Genomic DNA, 20,948 nt, shown 5'->3' with positions numbered 1-20,948 from the left:
GCCTCTCCCATTGCGGAGCACAGGCTCCGGACGCGCAGGCTCAGTGGCCATGGCTCACGGGCCCAGCCGCTCCACGGCATGTGGGATCTTCCCGGACCAGGGCACGAACCCGTGTCCCCTGCATCGGCAGGTGGACTCTCAACCACTGCGCCACCAGGGAAGCCCTGCACTGTTTTAAAAATGCATTCATGTTAGAAATAGACAATCTGATGAAAGACCAAACACTTGTAGTGAAATTTAATTTGTAATTTAAAAAAAAAACCTCCCATCAAACAAAAATCAGAACAGAATGGCTTCACAGGGAAATTCTACCAAACATATAAAGAAGAGCTAATATCTATCCTTCTCAAACTCTTCCAAAAAGTTGAAGAGGATGGAACACTGCCAAATTCATTCTACAAGGCCACCATTACCCTGATACCAAAACCAGACAAAGATACTACAAAAAAAGAAAATTACAGGCCAACATCTCTGATGAATATAGATGCAAAAATCCTTAACAAAATATTAGCAAACCGAATTCTACAATATATAAAAAGAATCATACACCATGATCGAGTGGGATTTATTCCAAGGATGCAAGGATGGTTCAATATCAATCAGTGTGATATACTTCATTAACAAAAGGAAGGATAAAAATCACAATAGACATCTCAATAGACACAGAAAAAGCATTTGACAAAATTCAGTAACCATTCATGATAAAGACTACCATCAGAGTAGGTATAGAGGGAATATATATCAACATAATAAAGGCCATGTATGATAAGCCCACAGCTAACATATTAATGGTGAAAAGCTGAAAGCATTTCCTCTAAGATCAGCAACTAGACAAGGATGCCTACTCTTGCCACTTCTCTTTAACAGAGTATTGGAAGTCCTAGCCATAGCAATCAGAAAAGAAAAATAAATAAAAGGCATTCAAATTGGAAGGGAAGAAGAAAAACTGTCACTATTTGCAGATGACATGACACTATGTGTATAGAAAACCCTAAATCCCCACCAAAAAACTATTAGAACTAATAAATGAATTAAGTAAAGTGGCAGGATACAAGACTAATGTACAGAAATCTGTTGCTTTCCTATACACTAATAATGAACTATCAGAAAGAGAAAGCAAGAAAACAATTCCATTTAAAACAGTATCAAAAAGAATAAAATACCGCAGAATAAACTTAACCAAGGAGTTGAAAGACCTATACTCTGGAACTATAAAATCTTGATGAAGGAAATGAATGATGACACAAAGAAATAGAAAATACTCCGTTTTCATGGCTTGGAAGAATTAAATATTGTTAAAATGTTCACACTGCTCAAAGAAATCTACAGATTTAGTGCAATCCCTATCAAAATACCCATGATATTTTTCACAGAACTATAACAATCCTAAAATTTATATGGAACCACAAAAGACCCCGAATAGCCAAAGGAATCTTGAGAAAAAAGAACAAACCTGGAGGTTTCATGCTCCCTGACTTCAGACTATACTACAAAGCTACAGTAATGAAAACAACATGGTACTGGCAAAAAACAAAACAAAACAAAACAAACAGACATATAGACCAGTGGAACAGAATAGAGAGCCCAAAAATAACCTACACATTTATGATCAGTGAGTTTACAACAAAGGAGGAAAGAATATATAATGGGGAAAAGACAGTCTTCAATAAGTGGTGCTGGGAAAACTGGACAGCTACATGTAAAAGAACAAAATTAGGACATTTTCTCACACCATGTACAAAAATAAACTCAAAATGGATTAAAGACTTTAATTTGAGACCAGAAACTGTAAAACTCCTAGAAGAGAACATGAGCAGAACACTCTTTGACATTAATCATAGCAATATTTTTTGGATCTGTCTCCCAAGGCAAAAGAAACAAAACCAAAAATAAACAAATGGGACCTAATTAAACTTAAAAGCTTTTGCACAGCAAAGGAAACCATTGACAAAATGGAAGGCAACCTACTGAATGGGAGAAAATATTTGTAAATGATATGACTTATAAGGGGTTAATGTCCACAATATATAAACAGCTTATACAACTTAATATCAAAAAAACAATCAACTCAATTAAAAAATGGGCAGAAAAACTGAATAGACATTTTCCCAAAGACATACAGATTCTAACAGGCACACGAAAAGATGCTCAACATTGCTAATTATTAGACAAATGCACATCAAAACCACAATGTGATATCACCTCACACCTGTCAGAATGACTATCATCAAAAAGAGCACAAATAACAAATGTTGGCAAGGATGTGGAGAAAAAGGAACCCTAGTATACTGTTAGCGGGAATGTAAATTGGTGTAGCCACTATGGAAAACAGTATGGACAGTCCTCAAAAACTAAAAGTAGAACTCCATATGACCCATCAATTCCACTCCTGAGTATATATCTGAAGAAAATGAAAACACTAATTCAAAAAGATACATGCACCCCAACGTTCACAGCAGCATTATTTATAATAGCCAAGACATGGAAGGAACCTAAGTGTCCATCAACAAATAAATGGATAAAGAAGATGTGATATAGCCATTATTTTGTAATAAGTTTAAATGGAGTATAATGTATAAAAATATTGAATCACTATGTTGTACACCTGAAACTATTAAAATATTGTAAACCAACTATATGTCAATAAAAAATAAAATGCATTCTTGTTGCTGTGTGTATATCTAATCCATTTCTGATGATTACTGCATAATATTTAATGACAGAACATTTACCACATTTTAGCTGTCTACTCTCCCAGTGATAGACAACCAGGTTGTCTTCAAGTCTCCACCATCATAAATAACACAGCAATGAATATGTTTCTGTGTCTGCATAAGAATTTCTTTGGGATATATCCCAGGAGTGCAACTGTGGGCTCATAGAATATGAGTTCTTGATTTGCATAATTTATGTCAGATTGCTTTCGATAAGGCTATACCAGTCCATACTCCCACCACCACATATAAGGGTTTCAGCATCCCCACAACCCAACCAGCTGGCATTATCAATATTTTATAGTTTAATAGATGTAAAATGATAGTACATTGCTGTTTTAATTAACATTTCACTGATATTTTTGAGCATCTCTTCATATGTCTTGATTTTGGGATTTCCTCTAGGTTCATGTTTTTTGCTTATTTTCTTTCTAGGGGTTGCTACCCTCTTACTTATTTGCAAGGATTTTGTGTATTAAATATTTCATATATCTTTTCTCATTCTCTCATCTAGTTACTTTGTCTACAGTGTCTTTTGGTGAATAGAAATCTTTATTATTCATCAATATTATTGTCTTATAGTTTGTGCTTTTTATAATAGGTTTTGCTTTTCCATTCTCCTCAGTCACAAATTGTAATAGTCTCCTATGTTTTTCTTTTATAATTTTATTTTTCACATTTATTATATCTCTAATCTTTCTCAAGCCAGTCTTGTATGAGGTATAGAATTGATGAAATATGGTAATTATACTTTAAGCCTTGATATATCAGTTTCTGAGAGGGGGATATTAAATCTTCTACTACAATTATGCTTCTATCTATTTCTCCCTGAAGTTGTCTATATTTTAAGACTGTATAATTAGGTGCATCTATATGTTTTACCTATTACATTTATGTGTTTGCTTCTTTTATGAATATGTAATGACTTTTTATCACTTCTTATCATTTGAGACTAAAATTCCTTTTTGACAGATACTATGGTCACAACCCAGTTCATATTTTCCTGGTGTATCTTTTTTCATCTTTTTATTTTTAGTCTTTCCATCTCCTTATGTTTTAAGTGTGTCTTTGATAGCCAATTTACTGTTGGATATATTTTTTAAAAATCCAATTAGTGAGATTAATTTATTTGCACTTAACATAATTGCTATATATCAAGAGTTAATCCTACCATCCATGTGTTACACACTTTTATTTTTAACCTCCATTTCTACTTTTTTTTGAAGTATAGTTAATTTACAATGTTGTATTAGTTTCTGATGTACAGCAAAGTGATTCAGTTATACATATATACATGTATATTCTTTTTCATATTCTTTTCCATTATAATTTATTACAAGATATTGAATATAGTTCCCTGTGCTATACAGTAGGAACATGTTATTTATCTATTTTGTATTATAGTAATTTGTATCTGCTAATCCCAACCTCCTAATTTATCCCTCCCCGCTGCTATCCCCTTTGGTAACCACAAGTTTGTTTTCTATGTCTGCAAGTCTGTTTCTGTTTTGTAAATAAGTTCCATTTGTATCATATTTTGGATTCCACATATAAATGGTATCACATGATATTTGTCTTTGTCTGTCAGACTTACTTCACTTAGTATAGTAATCTCTAAGTCCATCCACGTTGCTGCAAATGGCAGTATTTCATTCTTTTTATGGCTGAGTAGTATTCCACTATATATATACATATGTATATATATACATATATAAAACATCTTCTTTATTCATCTGTTGATGGACAATTTAGGTTGCTAACATGTCTTGGCTATTGTAATTTGTGCTGCTATGAACACTGGGGTTCATGTGTCTTTTTGAATTAGAGTTTTCTCTGGATATATGCCCAGAAGTGGGATTGCTGGATCATATGGTAACTCTATTTTTAGTTTTTTAAGGAACCTCCATACTGTTCTCCATAGTGGCTGCACCAGTATACATCCCACCAACAGTATATGAGGGTTCCCTTTTCACCACACCTCCAGCATTTACTATTTGTAGACTTCTTGATGATGGCCATTCTGACCAGTGTGAGGTGGTACCTCATTGTAGTTTTGATTTGCATTTCTCTAATAATTAGCAATGTTGAGTACCTTTTCATGTGCTTATTAGCCATCTGTATGTCTTCTTTGCAGAAATGTCTGTTTTGGTCTTCTGCCCATTAAACTTCTGCAGGTTTAAAATTCATACATAATTTTTTTTCTTGTGGTGGTAGCCATTCACTTCAGAATTATACCCATAGATTTAAGAGAGCTCCTCCATCTCAACGGTTTGAACAAAAACCCAAACAAAAGTTCTAAGGGTGATGCTCAAAGATCTGATGCATCATGTGCACATGTTGATCCAATCACTGTTGCTGAAGTAGAAGGTGTTTGATCTCCAAAGGAAACACAAGGTACTGTTCTCAAAAGAAGGAGGAATGAAGGCCCAGAGACCATAAAACAATATATGTCCACTTCTTCATACTAAATCAACTTTTTAAAACCTCAGTTTCTTTATCTGTGAAATGGCAATGATAATACCTCTCTCAAAGGGGTGATATGAGGAGGAAACTGGGTAATAGATATGAATGTCCCTTGTGAATCATACAGTGCTGTACAAAGATTAGTTATTCTTGCTCTTGCATTCCTCACATGGTATCATTTGTTTAGATATTGGTATTTATCTGTATTGCTACATGGGGAACTACCATCCTAGCCAGCATTCTCCCTAAATTGTGCTGATGTCTGTAGAACTGATTTGCCTTTTCTGAGAATAATGAATGTACAAGATGTCAGGATCATGTTTGACCTGGGAGTCAGTTTCCACCCAAATGATCTTGAAGTTGCAGGGCAGGGTAACTCGCTAGTAGACTTGCCAGACTGCACACAGCTGAAAGCTTGTTGCAATGGTGCCAAACTGGGCTCCAGTTCCCTCTCTACCTCAGATTATATTTGTGACCTTACCCAGGTCACTTTAACTCTCTGAGCCTGAAAAATGGAGGTCATAAGAAGACCCACCACTTAAAGTTGTGGTAGGATTACAGAAGATTATGATGTAAAATGCTCTGGCCTTGGAGAAAATCTTATGCTTGTCAGACACAGATTTAAATCTTTATACTGAGTGCTTACCAATTTCCACTCTGCTACATTATGGCTAGGTTGAGTGCAGGTTCTTTCTCATCTCTGAAGTACATTGAATTTCTCTGTTTCCTTAGAGAATAACTGTTGTCCCTCTCAAAGCCCTATGTCTTTATAATTTGGATCAGGAATACTTGCCAGCAGGATAAAGTCTCCCAGGAGATCCTGTTCTTTATGGACAACTGAAGTTGATAATTCTGCTTTTCACATATGAAAATTTAGATTCAGACTAAACTGAAAGATAGTAACGTAGCTGCTATGTTTATTGGAATAGGTTATGATTGCTCATAAACCTATAATAATCGCATGAATTAGGTATTAATATCCTCGTTTTACTGATAAGGAAATAGAAGGTCACATAAATTAGGTAACTTGACCAAGGTGACACAGTTGATAAGGAGAAGGTAAACAGTCTAGTGTAATGTAGGGAGGATGGACTTTGGAGTTAGAAAGATCTAAATTAGGGTCCTGGCATCGCCGTTCACTAGATCTTGATCTTTGGCCAGGGACCAAACCCCTTAAATCTCAGTTTGCTCACCTGTAAAGTGGGGATTATGATAATGTCGACCTCACCTGAATGTTGCGAGGTTGAACTGAGAGAGTATATGTAATGCAGCGTGCCTGGCACATGGTAAGCGCTCCATAAATCTTTAGGCACTACTTGATAAGTGTCCTGGGAGCCCAGAGCCCGTAGAGCTCACCCACAGTGCGGCCTTAGGGGGAACTTGAATCATCATCAAGCTCCTTTAAAACATTTCACTGGACATTCAAATGGTTGGCCTGACAATCCTTTGGGCTATGGTTCAAGATGAAAGTCCCAGAAAGGAAATGAAGCAGCAATGTGCAGACCACCCCCACCCACACCCTGCCCAACACAGCTGTTTGGACCAGGACTGGGAATCTGCCCCAAAGGCAGGCAAGCAACCAACAACCTACAAATGTGGACTGGCTTCTAAGAAATGAGTTGGACAAATCAATATTTCTCTCCCAGGGGTCTGACTTGGGAAACATGAAGTGACTGAGGCAATTAACAGCAATGAAAACTATAACTAATTAAACTATGACATTGAGTAAGGATATGTGTGGGAGGAGATAGAGCCTGGGTTGTCTCTATCACAAACCAAAGTGATGAGGAAGCAGAAATTGTGAGTAAACAGAAGCTATGAAGTAGAAAAAGATATGTTTATTCAACAAATATTTCTAGAGCCCCTTCTATGAACTAGGCACTGTGCTAGGCTCTGAATATACAAAAGTGACTAAGACACAGCCTCTGCCTTCACAGCACTTAATTTTAGTAGGGAAGAGAGACAAAACAAGTAAACAAACAAATAAATAACAACAAATTGTTTTAAGGACTAAAAAAGAAAACAAGTATGGGGCTTAGATAGAACATACCAGGAAAGGAGCTACTTAAGAAATAGCATGGTGAGGGAAATTCTCTCAGAACAGATCATTAAATTGAGACCTGTAGAATGAGAAGGAGCCAGAGAGAAGAGTATTTGAGGCAGGGGTTGTGCAATGCCTGCCAGTAAGAAAAGGCTTATTGTGTACAAGGAAGCTGGGAAACAACAAAATAAAACAAGCCAGGTTGCTGGAGGGAAATGAAGGAAAGGGAAGCAGCCAGCAGCCTGGCGGGGTAAGCAGGAAGCATGTCACAAGATCAGCAGGCCTTGGAATGGAGTTGGGTATTTAGTCCCTGTGTAGAGAGAGGCCATGAAAGCATTTGAGGTTGGGTAGTAACGTGATCCAGTATAAAGTGGTAGATAAGTGCAAAGGCTAAATATTCATTCTGGGTCCGAGCCTAAGTTCTACCATTTACCAGCTGTGTGATCTTGGGCAGTACTTAACCTCTCTGTGCTCCAGTTTCCTTTTCTATAAAATTGAGGTAAATTGGTTTTTACCTCATGGAGTGGTTTTAAAGACTAAATACATATAAAGTGCTTGCAGCAAGTCCTGGCACATAATAAACACCTCATAAATGTAAGCTTGTACTGTTATTTTGTTGTTAAAAAGGTCATGGTAGCTTCTAAATGGAGAATGAATGTGTGGGAGATAAAAGAGAGGCCAGTTATGAGGCAGATGAGGAGTCTGGGTGAGAGATGATGAGTGAAGGGGTGGTAGTAGAGACCGAAAAAATTGGACTCATTTGACATAATTTTGGAGGTAAAATTTTCATATATCGCAGATAGATTGGACATTGTGGTTGAGGAGCATAGAGAAATCAAGAATGACTCCTAGGTTTCTGGCTACAGCAACCCGATAGAACTGATATTTACTGTGAGGGAGGAGCCTGGGGGAAGCAGTTTTGGCTGGGAAATGAGAAGTTCTATTTTAGACCCGTTACACTGAAGATGTCAGTGAGACATCCAAGCAGATGTCAGTTAGGCAGTTCGTTATAGGTTTGGAAACCAGAGGAAAGGTCTGGGATGAAGATATCAATTTAGATGTCATTAGCATAATCAGCATTTGAAGGCTTAGGCATGGCTGAAGTTGGCTAGGAAGAGAGTACACAGAAGGAAGTGAAGGGAGCCAGGAGGCCTGAGGAATAACACATTTTAGGGTGGTTGAATAGACAAGGATAATGAGGAGAGGCCTGTGAAGAGAGAGTAAAACCAGAAGACTAGGGGAACAAAAACCAAGAGAGGAGAGTGTTTCAAGACTATTGGAGAGATTTGCTTAGAGTGTGAAAAGGTCCAATAAGATAAGGATAGAAAAATATTAGTCACTGATGACTTTGACAAGAGCAGTTTCAGTGAAGTGTGTGTGTTGGGGGGTCACACTTCAAATAGCACCCAACAGGTTGAAAAATTAACTGGAGGTGCTCTTGCTTTGACAGCACGTATAGTAAAACTGGAACAATACAGAGAAAATTGGCATGACTCCTACATACAGATGACACACAGATTCGTGAAGTGCTACATATGTTTTGTGTATGGATCTGACTTTTGGACAATGTTAGCTTTTACATATTCAAAAAAGAAAATTGGGCTTCCCTGGTGGTGCGGTGGTTGAGAGTCCACCTGCCGATGCAGGGGACACGGGTTTGTGCCCCAGTCTGGGAGGATCCCACATGTCGTGGAGCGGCTGGGCCCGTGAGCCATGGCCACTGAGCCTGCACGTCTGGAGCCTGTGCTCCGCAATGGGAGAGGCCACAACAGTGAGAGGCCCGTGTACCGCAAAAAAAAAAAAAAAGAAAATTGAACCAACAAAAATGAAAGGGATTGTAAAACTGAATATAAACAGACAGAAATAAACCTAACTATATTTAAATAAGTAATATAACCATTCTGAAAGAAAATAAAAAACGGATATGGATTACTTTTCAACACAGTACTTTGACTATATTCCCTTAGTCTAAAAACAAAATAAAAATGCAAACAAACACTGAACACTATTTAATAGATTGTTTTCAGGGACTTCCCCGGCGGCGCAGTGGTTAAGAATCCACCTGCCAATGCAGGGGACACAGGTTTGAGCCCTGGTCCAGGAAGATCCCACATGCCGCGGAGCAGCTAAGCCCGTGCGCCACAACTACTGAAGCCCGTGCACCTAGAACCCGTGCTCCGCAACAAGAGAAGCTACCGCAGTGAGAAACCCGTGCACCGCAACAAAGAGTAGCCCCTGCTCGCCACAACTAGAGAAAGCCCACGTGCAGCAACAAAGACCCAACACAGCCAAAAATAAATAAATTAATTAATTAATAATAAAAAATGTTTTCTTTAGTGGAATGGATATAGCAATTCTGAAACTATTTCATGTATATCATAACACTGAACAAATGAAAATAAGACGTTGATGCCGTTGAGAGCCAGAGTTCTCACTGTGGGAAAAGGGAGATGCAAATCAGGAATTGGAGCAAGAACTCTGTGGTGTTGAACTGGAATTAGAGATACCAGTACTGAATTCATGATTAAAAATAGCTGAACTATATATTAAGCTGCCTTTCCTCCTTGGCTCTGTTTACTTAAAGGGCCTAGAAGCAGTTACTCCCCAGTAGCAATGGATATATCCGGTGCCCAGATCTCGGCTTCTAAATACCATTCCCCACCTAAAGGAGTGCTCTTTTGGAGAGAGGGATGATTTCCAAGTCTAGACAGGGAAAATACAAGATGAACCTGGAACACGGTATTATACCAGAAAGCAAGGAAATGCTAAAAAAAAAATGAGCATGTGTCAAAAGGACACAGAAGCCAGCTTAAAGGGGGTCTCAATGGCCAAATCTAGGACAAGTTGAACAATAAAATGAATAATGACAATAATGGATTATAACCTATTAAATAAAATAAGAATCCATGAGGTTTTTTTTTTTTTACTGGTGATAATAAATATAGATTAAATATAGATAAATAAGAGAGAAGGGAAAGATCTTGCTTACAGTAGAATGCTAACTAAAAAAATGTAGATGGACTAATGGAGTTATAGAATCACCATCTTCCTTTTTTTGGCTGCAAGGCTTGTGGGACCTTAGTTCCGCGACCAGAGATTGAACCCAGCCCACAGCAGTGAAAGCACATAGTCCTAACCACCAGACCACCAGGGAATTCCCTAGAATCACCATTTTGCAACTATCATAGTAATTGATTCAGGCAAGAATTATCGGTGAATGTGGAAACCTTTGGGCAAAAGTTTTGACGAGGAACAGGATATTTACATAGTCTCAGCGTACCTCTCCACAGATTACTCATTATTTACATAGAAAAAAAATAATAACTTTACAGTGAAGACCTAGCAGATACCACCTTAACCAACTGATCAAAATGAATATGATCAATAATGGGACCAGGTAACACCGTATTTCTCCTCATGTGACACACTATCCCATAGGTAGTATTCCTGCCCACTCCAAAAAAAGAAAAATATAAATCTCATCATAAGGAAATAGGACACAAACCCAAATAGAAGGAAATTCTATAAAACAATGGCCTGTACTTAAAAAAATGTCAGTATCATAAATAACAATCTATTTTAGATTAAAGGAAACTAAAGAGTCATGACAGTTAAATGCAATGCATGATTAGGGATCAAGCACTGGATCAGACCTTGTACAGGATGGAAAACTGCTATATAGGATATTATCAGGCCAATAAGTGAACTTTGAATGTGGACTATAAATAAGGATTATATCAGTGATAAAGTTCCTGAATGTAATCTTCATACTAGGGGTGGGGGTGGGGAGAAGGGTGTATAAGTATGTAAGAGAATGTCTTTGTTCTTAGAAAATACATACTGAAGTATTTAGGGTATTAGGGGTAAAGGCTACAATTCAAATGGTTCAGAACTACCCCTGACCACACACACATACAGCTATATATTTATGTGTGCATGTGTACACATATACACACACACAGATAAAGAGACTGTGGCAAAATACTAACTTTTGGTGCCCCTGGATAAAGAGTATATGGGAATTCTTTGTAATATTTTTACAACTCTTCTGAAAGTTAGGAATTATTTTAGAGTAAAAAGTTTAAAAATAAATTGGAGATGAGTAAGTAGAAACAGTATGTAGATAACCCTTTTGAGAAATTTGGCTGTGAAGGGGAGCAGAGAAGTAGGCCCAGAGTCAGGGTTGTAAAATATCTCTTCAAAGACGGAAGAAACTAGAATAGGTTTGCATGGTGATGAGAACAATGATGGGCCTCAGTTCCTCCTTTTTAAGAAGAGAGATTTGATGATATACCCTTTCCTCAGGCCCTCTAAGACTCTCCTACCTTTAGATAATGTGAGCTCCTCTGAAAACACATTTTATTCCTTAAACTTCAACCAGGAAAAGACATTTGGGCCACCACTGGAGGGCAGTACAAAATGATGTTGCATGTCATTGTGGTGGTTTTATTGTTTCAGCTGCTGGAACAAAACAAAGCCCTTTACATGATTTTCTCTCAAATGTGTTACATGAAATAAACCTCCTTCTAACGCACTTTTCTTTTTTTTTTTTTAAACATCTTTATTGGAGTATAATTGCTTTACAATGGTGTGTTAGTTTCTGCTGTATAACAAAGTGAATCAGCTGTATGTATACAAATATCCCCATATCCCCTCCTTCCTGTGTCTCCCTCCCACCCTCCCACCCTCCCTGTCCCACCCCCTAGATGGTCACAAAGCACCGAGCTGATCTCCCTGTGCTATGCAGCTGCTTTCCACTAGCTATCTCTTTTACATTTTTTAGTGTATATATGTCCATGCCACTCTCTCACTTCGTCCCAGCTTACCCTTTCCCCTCCCCGTGTCCTCAAGTCCATTCTCTACGTCTGTAATGCACAACTTTTCGCAAATGTTTTACAGAAGAAAAGCCCAACATAATTCATAACAGGAGTTTGGCAGGCGGAGTGAAGTGGTGAGAGGGTCTCATGCTTGGAAAAATGCCTGTCACATAAATTTAATAAAGAATAAATGATAACAGAAAATTTAGAGCATGTCACAGTTGGAAGGGACCCTAGAGAAGGATGACTGCAGCCCCTTTTTTAAAGATAGAACCTTGGGTCCAGAGGAGGGGAAGGACTTGGCCAAAGCTACAATGACAGAGAAGGTAATGGTTTCAACATTTATCTGGTTAGTCTGTGAAGACAGAGGTTGTGATAGCTTCAAATGACATCATAAATATAGCTTGCAAAGAGACTGACCCCATCATTGATATTGATACTGAGTTCCTGAAAAAATTGTGACACCTCAGTTGCGAGACCGTGTCCCTTCCGTCTTCCTCAACCTTGGGAGAATATGACTATTTGCCTTCCACTCTTATCTGCTGCAACCGGTCCTAATGCTCTGGACAGCATAATTCTGATCATATCCAGCCTATTTCCCACACCTCTCTCACAGGAGCTTCAGACCCATAAGGGATCACATGTCAGGCTTTCCTACCAACATTGGGGGGTGGAGTGGAAGGCTATTGGAAAGAAAGTGAATGGGCATGTGGCAGTCCATGGTTTGGAAAGAAACAGCCGTATCAGTGCATTTGAGGGGAAGTGATCTTAAAAGGACAATCAGAAAATCCTAGTGAAATGTAAAAACTCTAAATATGACCTAAGTACATAAAGGAAAAGAAAGACTTAAGACTGATCAAAATACAGAAAGCAATATGACTTCATATCACGCTAATAAGTAGACTCAATTACATAGAAGGCCCCTAATGTCACTATTACCTACATAAAATGTTCAGGCATTAGCCTGGCATTTTATCTCCCACCCCATGCTCCAGCCATTGTTTCCTGAACACTCGCTGCCATGGTACAACTGCTATGATATATCAGGCTATGCTCTATACTTGCTCCATTTTGAGGCTCATCTCAAATGCCACCTTCTTTGCCTGCGTTCCTTTATCTGACCCTCACACTTACTTGAAGATTCTTTTTGGCTACAGCCATTGCATGTGCCTGTCTTTAGCATTCATTTCATTCTGCCTTGTCTTCCCCACTACATAGTGAGCACTTTGAGGTCTAACTACTACTATTTTTTTTAATTTTATTTATTTTATTTGTTTACTTTTGGCTGCTTTGGCTCTTTGTTGCTGTGCGTGGCTTTCTCCAGTTGCAGCGAGTGGGGGCTACTCTTTGTTGCGGTGCATGGGCTTCTTATTGCGGTGGCTTCTCTTGTTGCAGAGCATGGGCTCTAGGCATGTGGGCTTCAGTAGTTGTGGCACGCGGGCTCAGTAGTTGTGGCTCACAGGATCTAGAGGACAGGCTCAGTAGTTGTGGCGCACAGGCTTAGTTGCTCTGTGGCATGTGGGATCTTCCCGGACCAGGGCTCGAGCCCGTGTCTCCTGAATTGGCAGGCGGATTCTTAACCACTGTGCCACCAGGGAAGCCCTACTACTATTATTTTAGGGATTGTTTCCATTCATTAATAATCTACCAATAATCTTTCTTATCTTTCTATACCTCTTCTGTCTTTCCAGCTCACTCACTCCAACAGTTCTTTGGTTCCCCCCTTGGCCCTACAATCTAGTGATCCTAACACCTATTCACCATTCCTTACCCATTTCATGTCCTCTCACTTCTCTTTTTATACACTTCACTTCCAAGGTCCAATGTTATCATCATTCCCTTGATATGTCCTCTCCTCTCCTGCCCCGTCTTGCTTTGTTATTTTGCTTCACAAAATCCCTACCCTGGACAATCTAACTCTTCACTTACTCTCCACCTTTGGGAAAGTGGATGAAGAAAAACCCACAACTATATCAACCGGACTCTTAAAATTCATCACCACTAACCTCACGTGGGCCGTTAGTGCTATCTGGGAATCATTTTATTTTAAAAGTCCATCCACTTTCCCTAAATGATTATTTCATACCTTTTCTTTACTCAAACTTCCGACACCTTCCGCTTTTTTTTCCCTCTCAGCAGATAGCTCACTCACCTGCGTCCATGCCTGCATACCCAGTCCTCTCTTTGGTACTCTAAAAATCAATCCTTTCCCCTCTGCTCCAGTAATCCTCTCTCTTACCTACATAATTAATACTTCACTTTCCAAAGGATCATCACATCAGCTTAAAAAAGTGCTATGTTATTTCTTATCTTAAAAAACAAAATCTCTCCTGACTCCATATCCCCTTCTAGCTACCACACTTGCATCTGCTGTTCTTTTTACCTTGATGGCCACCCATCCTAGATATACTCTTGGTCACTCTCTTACTTTAAGTCTTTTCTCAAATGTTTCCTTATCCATGAGGACTTTTCTGACCACCCTTAGTAGACTCTCAACCTCTCCCATATAAGCTCATATAAGCTCCCATCTATCTTTCTTCCTTCACTAATATATTTTTCTCCTACCAACTTATGATTATATATATACATATTCATATGTATGTATATATATGTATACAATCATAAGTAAATAAGGAGAAAATATATGATTTATAAATTATATTTATAATTTATAAATATATATTATTTATTTATAATTTTATATATAGTTTATATAATTGTCACTCTTCCGCCATTGAAATATAAGCTGCATGAAGGCAGAGTTTTGTTTGTTTTGTTTACCGTTGTATCCTCAGTACCTAGAACAGTGCCTAGCACATAGTAGACTCAATAACTATTTTTAAAATAAATGAACAAATCCTCATGATAACTCTACAAGGTAGATCTATTTTTATCTCCTCTATTTTATAAATGAGGGAACTGAGGTTCAGATAGGTTAAGGAACTAACCTTAAATCACACAACTCATAAGTGGCAGAGCTGAGGTTGGAATTAAGGTGTGTTTTCCTTTAAAGCCCACAACTTTAACCACTGTGGTATACTGCCTTCTCTATATCCCTGCAATCAGTCTTCTTAAGTCTATCACCACTGCCTCTGCCTCTCTCCAATAACTCTTACCAGGATCTCTAAAGCCTCCATCCTTGACCCCACTGCTCCATCCTTTTTTTTGTTTAATTTATTTATTTATTTTTGGCTTCGTCGGGTCTTAGTTGCAGCACGCAGGATATCTTCGTTGAGGCATGTGGGATCTTTCGTTGAGGTGCCAGGGCTCTGTGTTGTGGTGCCCGGGCTTCTCTCTAGTTGAGGCGCGCAGGCTCCAGGTCACGTGGGCTCTGTAGTTTGCAGCACGTGGGCTCTAGCTGAGGAGCACGAGCTCAGTAATTGCGGTGCACGGGCTTAGTTGCCCCAAGGCATGTGGGATCTTAGTTCCCTGATAGGGATCGAACCAGGGGATCGTCCACTGCACTGTAAGGCGGATTCTTTACCACTGGACCACCAGGGAAGCCCCTCACTGTTCCATCCTTTACACAGAGCCAGAGTGACGTGTGTGTGTGTGTGTGTGTATGTGTGTGTGTGTACAGTTAAGTGGTTTTTACTGTACCCACAGAGTTGCACAACCATACCATTTTCTAATTACAGGACATTTTCGTCACTCCAAAAAGAAACCCTGTACCCATTAGCAGTCACTCTCCTTTTCCCCTTCCCCCAGCTCCTGGCAACTGCTAATCTACTTTCTGTCTCCATGGATTTGCCTTTTTGGGACATTTCATAGAAATGGAATCATACAATATGTGGTTTTTTGTGTCTGGCTTCTTTCCCTTCCTTCAGTGTTCATCCATGTTGCAGCATGTATCAGTAGTTCATTCTTTTTTATTGCTGAATAATAATACTCCATTGTATGGTTATACCACATGTATTTATCTATTCATCAGTGATGAACATTTGGGTTGTTTCCATCTTTGGCTATTATGAATAATGCCACTAGGAACATTCATATACAAGTTTTTATGTGACTACATTTTTAATTATGTTTAATTATGTTTTAATTCCTATATACCTAGGAATAGAATTGTTGGGGCCTATGGTAACTCTATGTTTTACTCTTTGAGGAAGTGACAAATTGTTTTCCAAAGTGGCTGTACCATTTTACACATCCACAGCAATGTATGAGGGATCCAATTTCTCCACATCCTTACCAACACTGAATATTGCAACAATCTCAACGACATCACTATTTTGCATGTGGATATACAGTTGTTACTGTGCATTTTAAAAATTATAGCCATTTTAGTGGTGTGAAGCAGTATTTCATTGTGGTTTTGATTTGTATTTCCCAAATGACTAATGATGTTGAGCATCTTTTTGTGTACTTTTTGGCCATTTGTATATATTCTTTGGAGAAATATTGCCTCAAATCTTTTACCCATTTTTAATTGGCTGAGTTGTAAGAGTTCTTCGTATATTCTGGATAGTCCACTTATCAGGTATATGATTTGCAAGTATTTTCTCCCATTCCTTGGATTGTCTTTTCACTTTCTTGATGGTGTTCTTTGAAACACAAAAGTTTTAAATTTTGATGAAATTCAATTTACCTATTTTCCTTTTGCTGCTTATGCTTTTGGTGTTACATCTAAGAAATCATTGCCTAATTCAAAGTCATGAAGATTTGCATCTATTTTTTTCTTCTTAGAGTTTTATAGTCTTACATTTGCATCAATGATCTATTTTGAGTTGGTTTTTGTATATGGTATGAGGAGGAAGCCTAACTTCATTCTTTTTGTTTGTTTGTTTGTGGTTTTATTTATTTATTTATTCTTTTTTTTTTTTTTTTTTTTGGTTGTGCTGCGTAGCATGAGGATCTTAGTTCCAGGGATCAAACTCCTGCCCCCTGCAGTGGAAGCACAGAGTCCTAACCACTGGACCGCCAGGGAATTCCTTAACTTCATTCTTTTACTTGTGGACATCCAGTTGTCCCAGCACCATTTGTTGAAAAGACTATTCTTCCCCCAACTTGAATTGTCTTGGCAATCCTGTGGAAAATCAATGGACCATAAATGTACGGGCTTATTTTTGAAGTCTCAATTCTATTCCATTGATTTATATGTCTCCCCTTATGCCAGTACCACACTAACTTGATTACTGTACTTTAATGGTAAGTTTGAAATCAGGAACTATGAGTCTTCCAACTCTATTCTTCATTTTCAAGATTGAGTCCCTTGCAATTCCATAGAAATTTTAGAATTGTTAGTTTCTGCAAAGAAATTAGGTGGGATTCTGATAGGACCTGCCTTGAATCTATAGATCAGTTTAGGGAGTACTGACATCTTAAATTTTCTAATCCATGAACTTGAGAAGTGTTTCCATTTATTTAGGTCTTCTTTAATTTCTTTCAATGATGTTTTTGTAGTTTTCAGTTACAATTCTTATACTTCTTGTTTGGTTGAACATCAGCTGAAATCTTTGACTTGCATATAGAGACAATATTGAAAATAACCACAAAAAACCCTCTTGAACACTGAGCACCGAGGGTGTATAATTACATTTATATACAGTTAGATGCAAATATGATGCTACCATTCTATTTACATATTTTGATTTTCTGGACTGGGGGACAGAGTGGATAGTGTCTCCAGTGCAAGTATGTGCCCTTTTTTGTCTCTTAGTACCAAATGTTGCTGTGAATTGGGACAGTCTCCTCAGATTTTTAAAATTTGACGGATTTACTTCAGATCTCTGTTAGGGGTGAGACACAGTGTTTATCAGTAAAACTAATGAACACGGGACTGTTATAAAGATAACCAAATCCTTAATCTTCATTGTCATAACCATAATGTGATAGTCCCCATTTGTAGGGCACTTATTCCCATTCCCATGTGCCAGACACTGTGCAAAGTGCTTTATAAGCACCAACTATTTAATTTTCTTAATCACTCTGATATAGTTTGCATAAAACTGAGGCTCGAAGACTTTACATAACTTGTCCATGGTATTATAGCTTAAGTGGAGACCCTGATTCAATATCAGATTTGTCTGATTACAAAGCCCATCCTCCTAACCACTGTCCTGATGTTAGGGTTCCTGGCCTATAAACTTGACTTCCTTTTGGAAGGATAAAATAGGTTCCTGATTGTGCTTTTAAAAAATCAAGGCCACTAGATTTGAAAATACTATCAACACAAAACAGTAATTGTCCCATTTGCTTCCAGTGGTGATTTTGCATCTCTGAGAATCTTCAGACAGATGCATTTCTCTAAGCCTCTTCTGGCCCAGCCGTGGTTCCCTCTGGGTATTTCCTAAAATTCCCTCCTCCAATCTTCCTCTGCTAGTTCCTCCCTCTCCCATCCCCACCATGCTCCATCCCACCAAACATCTCAACATGCCCAGAACATACTTGTTCTTCTGTGCTTTGTTGACACATACTTCACCTGGAAAGACCTGGCTCTGTTGTAGGTCAATGGTCAGGGGTTTGATGAGAAGTCCCTGGAGGGTTTTAAACAGGGAATTGATAAGATCTAATGAACATTTTAATAAGATCACTCTGTCTATTATAAGGATAACAGATGTAGGTGCAAACATGAAATTGGGGAGATTAGTTAAGGAGCTCTAGCAGTGGTCTAGGAAAAAGGTGATGGTGGCAGTGAAGATACTGAGAGATGGTCAGATCTGGAATATATTTTGAAAATAGAATTGGAATTTTAGATATATACTGGAGGTTGAGCTAGCAAAACTTGCTGATAGTTTGGATGTGGGCTATGAAAGAAAGCACAGAATCAAGGAAGAAAAGCAATGAAGGCCTGAACAAGGCATCCTCTATTTGTGTTATGAGATGTTCAATACACAGTCATCGTTTTACACTGAGACACAACTGTGATTGTGGCTTAGAAAATCTTTGACTGAAACAGTTGTCTATTTGTCATTATGTGTTCATGTGGGGTATCTTAGCTTTCTCCATGTACATGAACCTTCTAAGAGCAGGACACTGTGCTAGGTCTTTCACAAAAGTTGCATCATTTAACTTACCCCAAACCTTAGAAGTAGGAGTTAATATCCCCATTTTACAGAGAAGGAAACTAAGACTTAATTTATGATTTCACTGAGGTTACATATTTAGTAATGGGCTGAGCTGAGACTTGAAATCAAATTTTACTCTAAAGCCCATGTTCTTGTCACTGCAATAATTCAAAGGTACAGAATCAGAATTCCCCAAACTTTTCTCCTCATTAATTGAAGCCTCTGTTGACCTTCATGTGCCCTACTTTAGAGCCCAAGGCTGGCAAACAGGACAGCTTTGTTCTGTCTGTAGCCCATCTGCAGACTTGCCTTGTGATTTAGGGCAAGCTTCTTAATTTGATGGTGTCTCAGCATTCCCCCATGTTAAAGCAGGACTTGTAATTAGTTATGGAGACAATTCTTTGAAATCTTCAGATGAAAGGACCTGCAGCCTTGAGTGTAAATATTTTCTTTCCCGTGGTGTTCTTTTTGTTTCGTATAGCTTCTGGGACCCTTCATAAGGAAAAAGAAAAAAAAAGAAAAAAGAAAGAAAAAGGAAGGAAATAGGACAAGTGTACAACTGTATTTGTTTGCTTGCTACAAGCCAGTGGAACTTTCGGGACATAAATGTAATAATCTCCCTTACTCTACAGAACTCAATAAACGTTACTAATAAATGAATAAATTTTATTCAAAAAAACTTTAAGGTAGGCCTTTTTTTTTTTTTCAATATTCAGGTTCCTTTAAGGGTCCCACTGAAGATCTTTAAAAATGATTTCTATTTTGTTTCTGGCTTCTGAAATCCTAAATATTCTCCAGTAGGAGCTAACGCTTATGTAGTGTCTGCTGTGTGCCAGGTATCAGGCTAACTGCTTTCACGTGAAACCTCATTTAATCATCATAATAGCACTATCGGGTAGGTGCTATTATTACCTTCAATTTAAAGGAGAGGAAACCATGGCTTGGTATAGTTCTTTGACTTGTCCAAGGCCACAAAATAAGGAAGTTGGACTAAGCTGGGTCTTCCCAGTTCTAAATTCAGGCTCTTCCCAGGACACCCCCTTGCCCTGAAAAATTAGCAATGACGACAATTTTGAACTGTGCTATCACACCCTGGGTGTGTGTGGCATTTAAAAATCTCTTACTGCTTGTTCTTTCCAGTCCCTGGCACAGGGACAGTTATTTGTGTAGCACAATTGTTGTTATTGTGCAGCCTCACATATTTTTTCTGCCCTGGGCAAACATGAACAATAATGGGCTATATTTATGAAACAAGCAGCTTGGAAGCATGACCTCCAGATTACCATTACAATTGTAGTATAATTTTTTTTCTGTTTTTGTAGCTTAGCACTATTTATATAGAAGGGCTATCTCAAAGTCTCATGCCAATAAACTGGTTCTTTGTATACTCAGAGGGCTCCTCACAGGTTTTTTTCCCCCATAGTTTCGATCAATCAGCCTGCATTTCTAAAAGCTGACGTCACAGACATGCAGTGTTCATGAAGAGCTGATATGACAGTCACCTCCCAAAGTTGGAAAATAAATAAAAGTAGCTGTGGTTTCTCTTAAGGATGGATTGGGGAGGGGCTGTGGAGTTAGAGTAGGATAGAAAGATGGAAAGATAGGCTGATGACAAAGCTGTTCATGATCTAAGTTCTCTTCTTCAAGATCATCTTGGGTTTCGGATTACTATAAATCCATAGCCTCATCTTCAGGTTTCCATGGTCAAAAGCTCCGTATTATGAAGTCTTCTTGGGAGTGATCAATATCTGCAGGACACCAGCAACATGCCCTAGTAAAAAGCACATTTGAATCAGAACACCTATGTATAATTCCTAGCCTTGTCACTATGAATTTGGACAAATTCCTCTTCTGTAAAATAAAATTAATAATAACCCCTATAGTGAGGATTAAATGAAATAAT

At 38.3% G+C, this 20,948-nt stretch overlaps 1 non-coding gene across 1 annotated transcript; it reads left to right on the top strand.

The window, feature by feature from the left end:
- The first annotated feature begins 8,650 nt into the window (after nucleotides 1–8,650).
- LOC137220287 (U6 spliceosomal RNA) lies at nucleotides 8,651–8,759 on the top strand. The gene has a single exon (XR_010941596.1). It is a non-coding gene; the product is annotated as a U6 spliceosomal RNA (small nuclear RNA).
- The last annotated feature ends 12,189 nt before the right edge of the window (nucleotides 8,760–20,948 follow it).

Source organism: Pseudorca crassidens, chromosome 2 (assembly GCF_039906515.1).
Source record: "Pseudorca crassidens isolate mPseCra1 chromosome 2, mPseCra1.hap1, whole genome shotgun sequence".
NCBI classification, from domain to species: Eukaryota; Metazoa; Chordata; class Mammalia; order Artiodactyla; family Delphinidae; genus Pseudorca; species Pseudorca crassidens.
Note: the sequence above shows the minus strand (reverse complement) of the source record. Positions and strands in the feature narration are given on the sequence as shown.